This window comes from Camelina sativa, chromosome 3 (genome assembly GCF_030686135.1).
Source record: "Camelina sativa cultivar CO46 ecotype springtype chromosome 3, ASM3068613v1".
Lineage (NCBI taxonomy): Eukaryota > Viridiplantae > Streptophyta > Magnoliopsida > Brassicales > Brassicaceae > Camelina > Camelina sativa.
In genome coordinates this window covers 28180937-28186936 of record NC_141882.1, presented here as the reverse complement: position 1 = coordinate 28186936, position 6000 = coordinate 28180937, and positions in this window count along the sequence as shown.

Below are 6000 nucleotides of genomic sequence, written 5' to 3'. Positions count from 1 at the left end.
TTTTTCCAATTAACATCAGGGATCTTCTGACAGTACGTGTGTTTAAATATTTTTCATAATTTTTGTCAAAAAAATAACGATGGAACAAATTATATATAAAAAAAGAAAACATGGATAAAAAAATCTTGACAATAAAAATCAATCGATTATAGTAGTATGGAATTCAATAACCTATGTCATATTACAGTCAAACAATTATCATATTACCAATAGCCAATAGCCAATAAAGGATGTGTAAGTTTGATAGTTTTTTTTTCTTTTTGAGTTTGATTGTTAGTGTGATAAACATTCAGTAGAACTGTAAAAGTAACTACGTATTCCTTTTATTAACAGTATGAGTTTACACTTTGAGCGCAGAACTAATTCAGGTGTTCCTTCTCCTTGCTAAGTGCCAATATTGAATTTGTGATATATTTTCGATAAGATGATATATTGCTGCAAGAGTCAAGCAGACAATAGTGTGTTAAGAACCTTCTTCTTTCATATTAATATAATTTCAAGTCTTTATGGTGTTTGTTTGTTTGTCAGTTTGCTACTATCATGCTCTTGTTCATATCATCACGTCCAATCAAGCATTAATTAACTTACTTTGTAAGCCTTAGCTTTGCTATTTTTTCAAACATAGTTTTATCTTCTGATACTTCAACCTGTTACTTACTCCTATTTCTTTATATTACCCTTACACTTAACTTGTGGAGATTTATCTTGTACTTTACTCATGGTCTTATGGGCATGAACTATGATCATTGTGGAGATCGCTCCTCTCTATCTTGCAGAGTTTCTAGAAGATTCGGCGAATAACCTCGGACTAAATCACTCTTCTCAAATCCTTGCTCCAGCTTTGCCTCTTCCCTCCACGGAGTCAGCTTGCAACAACTACAAGGTTTATAAACTCTCATTAACAAAGACTTAATTATTGCATTAACAAACAGTTACAACAAATTCAGAAACACTAAAAAGGTATATCACGAGAAAATCTGTAGGTTATTGTAATCTATCACAAACGGTTATTGTAATGTATATTGTTGAAACTCAAAAGGGTTATTGAAGCTAAAGTTGTAGATACACTAAGCTAAAGTTGCAAAGACGTTCCAAATGCTTTAGAGTTTTTAAAAGTCTTGCATTTGTTCTCATCGATCAACAAAAGCTTCACTTCTTCTTTAGACAATCCATCTTTCAAAATCGTACAAGTCTTCTCCAGCAAAGTTCTAGATTCTTTCACACCCAAATAAGTAAACAGAGAGATAATATATCACACTGCTAAAGTCACAACAGAAGTGAAGCCACCAAACTTAAGAAGAAGAAACAAACCACCATGAAAGAGTAAAAACATGAGCAACCTTCAAAGCAAAGACGCGTGAAGGAGAAGAGCAAACAAAACACCGAAGCCGCTTGAAGAGACTTCTTGACTCTTCTCTTCACCAACATTCATAGTAATTTCAAGTTTCAAACACATAGCTTATCTCAAAAATTCATCTCAAATTCACACATTTACAGCTTTGAAATCTTCCACAATCCCTCAAATTAAGAGATAAAATGGATTTTTGTTAAGTGGAAACAAAAAATAGAAGAAAAAAAAGAGTAGAAGAATCATAGTTAGACAGACTAAAACAATCACCGAACGTTTATGCGATCGTCGGAATTGTCAATAATAAGAGTTTTAGTTGAGATGCGCAGAAGATAAACAATTTTGTTAGGTTAAAATTCTGAAATTGATTGATGAAGAGAAGACAATTATGTGTCTACGGTGGCAATTTGTAAATTGATATGTATTATTTGTTTTAATTTAATTGATCAATGATTTTAACTGATGTGTCAATAAGAGCTTCAGAGTTGAGGCTGATATGTCATGATATGGTGAGAAACATTGTAGTTTTATTGTATCGATTGATACTAATTAATGTACAAACTATTCATCCGGTTTACTTCTTGTCACGTAAAAGTGTTAGTTTCCAGACTAGAGTTTTATTATTCCTTCAATTGGTTAGTTTAGTCTCATAAGTTAAACTCTCTAAACAATGTGTCCTCTATGAAAACATAATTTTCAACCAACCAATTAATCGGATTTTTTTTTTTGGATTCGGTCGTGCAATGCAAATAAATATGTTTTGGAATACTTAAAGAAGGACTATCAGCATAAGCAAAGAAAGACCACCGATTGTTAAGTTCAAATCTGTTTCAGATATATCAAGATTTAATTTCAAATAAGTAACTAATCCGATGGTATAAAAGTGGGAGGCCATGATGAAAGTATTATACGTTCACAGTTTATCACGTACGTAGTATTATTTTTTATGACTCCAACATTTTTTAAAAATAGTATACTTAACGAATTTTTTATGTGAATGTAAGTGAATAACACGAAAACCGGTGGAAATTTCTTGGGAGGCAAAAGAGAGAGAGAGAGGTTCACGGGAATCCAAAGAAAAGCTTTGGAGAGTTTCAATGGTGTGTAGTGTGTGGTGGGAGGAATCGCCGGAAAAGTGCTCGTGTCGCCTCGAGATGACCCTCTTTTTCATTTCTTTACAATTAATCAAATTGTATCAGCTTTAGTATCTTTGTTTTTGTTTTTGTTCTTGCGGTCTTGAGAACAATTAATACTAGAGTTTTATAGGGTTTGTCTTTGGAACAAACATGATGTCGCATCATAGTTGCCATATAGACTCTAAAATAACTAATTTGCTTCTACTCTATTTGAATGATCCCAAAACAAAAACAAAAAAATTGACCTATGTTTGCTAATTTGGCGTTTATGTTTGTTTTAAGGTCTTATTGGCTTAATGTGGGTGTGGGATTGTGTAAATTTTTAGATGGCTTTCACTTTAAAATATAAATGGCAATTATGATGATGTTACTATATAAAACTTTACTGGAATGTTTACGAAATGCGCGAACTTGTGGTAGAAACATGTGTCAGAAAAAAATGTTTTGCATTCGAGTGTTTTAGAAAGAAAAAAATGGTATTGGTTACATATTGGAGTTTGGTGTCCCACAATTTTTCGTTTTGTTTCAATGACCAATGACACTACGTTTTGTGTTTAGATTATAATTTTATTGGATCGTTTGCCTGCTTTTTTTTCGAATAAATCAATGGCCCAAACTGTCCACACACTAGAGTTACGCCGTCTAATGGAGTAATGGGCTCACATAAGGTTCATAATTTGAGATTATTTTACATAATTTGTTTTAGCCCAATTTGTTTAATTTGAGATTATTTGTTTGTTTGTAAAGTATCATTCCTGGTGGGATAGTGCTTTGTGCATTAAGTATTTATCATTGGCTACTACACTAAGTTTACTTTACTGAGATTATTTGTTTTAATCATAGATTTTACATATTAGTATCGTTTGTTGAACTATAACCTTATAATATATATATATATATATATATATTTTTAAATCATCCCACTTAAGTTATAAGATTTCTAATTTTTGTTATTGTGAATTTAATTTAGATACTGAAATATTTTAAATTTTATTTGACAATTTTCAATATTAATCATAATATTATGGGTGCATCCAAAACGTAGCTGATTCCAAACATTTTATGGAAAAAAAATTTCTAGTTTCCTTTCCGATTGTTAGCATATCATTTCATGTAGCATATGTCATTCAACGTAAAAACTATTAAAGTAATTAAAAAGTGTGTTAAAACTCTCCATATGGACTAAAATATTTAGCTAATTATTTCTTGTCATATTATGTATAAAACCAAAATGAATCCAATTTCGAATTAGTAGAAACTTTAATTTCACAAGCATCACAATTTAAAATTTTTTATTCGGTTCATTTAATTATATGGGGCATAATAAATTTTATATTGTAGTTTAAAATATTATCATCAATAGCATTTAAACGTTATAAAATATTTAAAATATCAAGAAAACGATTATATGGCAGAACGAGTTTAGATTAACATTAATATAAAAAGTTTAAAACATAATGGTGCTACAATAGGGGTTTAAATTCTCAATTTATAATTTTATCAACATCACCAATATTAGAATAATAGACATGTTAATTAGTATTGTATTTTACAATATTGAAGACTTTATAGTTATCTAAAGACAAAAAAAAATATCAATATCATTAAAAAGACATAACTTTAATATTAAATTACTTGGGTTAAATCTAAAAAAAATATTAGAAATTTAAATTACATAACTTTAATATTAAACTAGAAAAGCTGTAAAAATCTAACATAACTATATTTGCAAAATAAAAATGTCTCGTGGTGACATCATTTCTTTATAACTGATGCAAATCTAAACCATTTGCATCACTTTCAAAATATTGATACAAATATATAAATTTAATTCACTTAATAATTGATGTATTTATTAATTTATATTAAAATAAAAAAATTATATAAATTTTAGATCATGATAAAATTATATGTTAAATTAATATATTAGTTGAACTTAGATTGTTAAAACTTATGTAATTATTTATTCATTTTCTTTCAATTAAATATAATTTTAATTTTAATTTTATATTTTGCGCACAGTCACTTGATTTTAATTTGTATCGATATATATTTATTTTTATTTTTTGATGATATAAATCTTTTTAAAAAAACTGATACTTAAACAAATTAGCAATATAGATCTTTCAAAAACAAATGTAATTTGATAAACACATGTTATTATTATTTGTTTATTAATTTTAACTAATAGGGATACTTTCCAATATTTATATATATTATTTTGTAAAACAAAAAAAAAAGAACAAAATTTAGTGTGAACAAATATTTATTCTAAAACAAGTAAACCGAGGGTGTTAGGGCATCTCCATTGGTCATCCCAAAGAAATCTCTTTAAAAAAAAAAAAAAAAAAAAGTAATTGTGTCTTTAGATGTTTAAACAGGATAAATAATATCCAGACCGAGACATTTTACATCCTCGTACCGTTACTTTCTTTCTTTCTCCCTTTGTATTTTTTTATTAGTTTTTAATAAGAAAATTTGGGGAAAGCAACCATAGTAACAATGGTCTTATGTCTATATGATCACTTGAAAGATCGTCCACTACTGTTTTGTTTGTTTGGTTACTTACTAGTGACTAATCAGACACACTAAAACATATTACTGTTCCACACACACTATGTGGGGTTGATTATGAATACGTTCCCATTACAACCTTAGTGTTTCTCACTTTGCTGTCTCCCTTAAATTGTGCCATTAACATATAAATATTTCATCTTAAAAAATAAAGTTTAGGCTATCTTTCATTTTTTTCTCACACTTTTTTGCTAAATGGCTGTAGAAGAAATCATGGCAGAGAAGCGTCATCATGATATCGAATTCTCCTTCTTCTTTTTTTATCTTTTGCCAATAAAATTTATAAAGTATATTCTTTTCTTACTTTGATAATGTGGGTGGAATCAGACGAGGAATGTGATTCATATAATGCCATTATCTCTATTATATTTCTTTAATTTTATGATTTTAACTTTCATTCCGTGACCAAAAAAGCTTTTCTTGTCATACAACTTTTTTTATTACTTTTGGTAGCTTAGATAGAACTTTTTTGAAATGTCTTTTTGGAATTTGGAAAATTCACTTTTGAAATTTTGAATCTTTCTTGAATGAAAGTTACAACTCAATAACACTTTATCGTGGTGAAGAGTAATAGCTTGCTTTATGTGTTTTTGCAGTGAGATCGTTATCTAGAAATCAAAGTCCAACGCATATAAATGCATATGAGGAAAAAGACTATACATACTAGAAGACTTGGATCGAGACTGCTAGAAAAACAATTTCTCAGTTCACATATATTATCACACTTCGAAAATCATATAATGACAACCACTGACCCGTAAATCAATATATATTTTAACACACATCTAATCTAAAAGAAAGAAAGAAAAAATACTTTGGGTTGTGGGGATAATAATGCTTCATCATAAGAGAGAACCGTAGTGGCAAAGGCAGAAGAATGTGCCCTAAAGTTATAACTCTTTTACAATTTATATTAACCTCTCTCAATTATTTCAAAAGCAT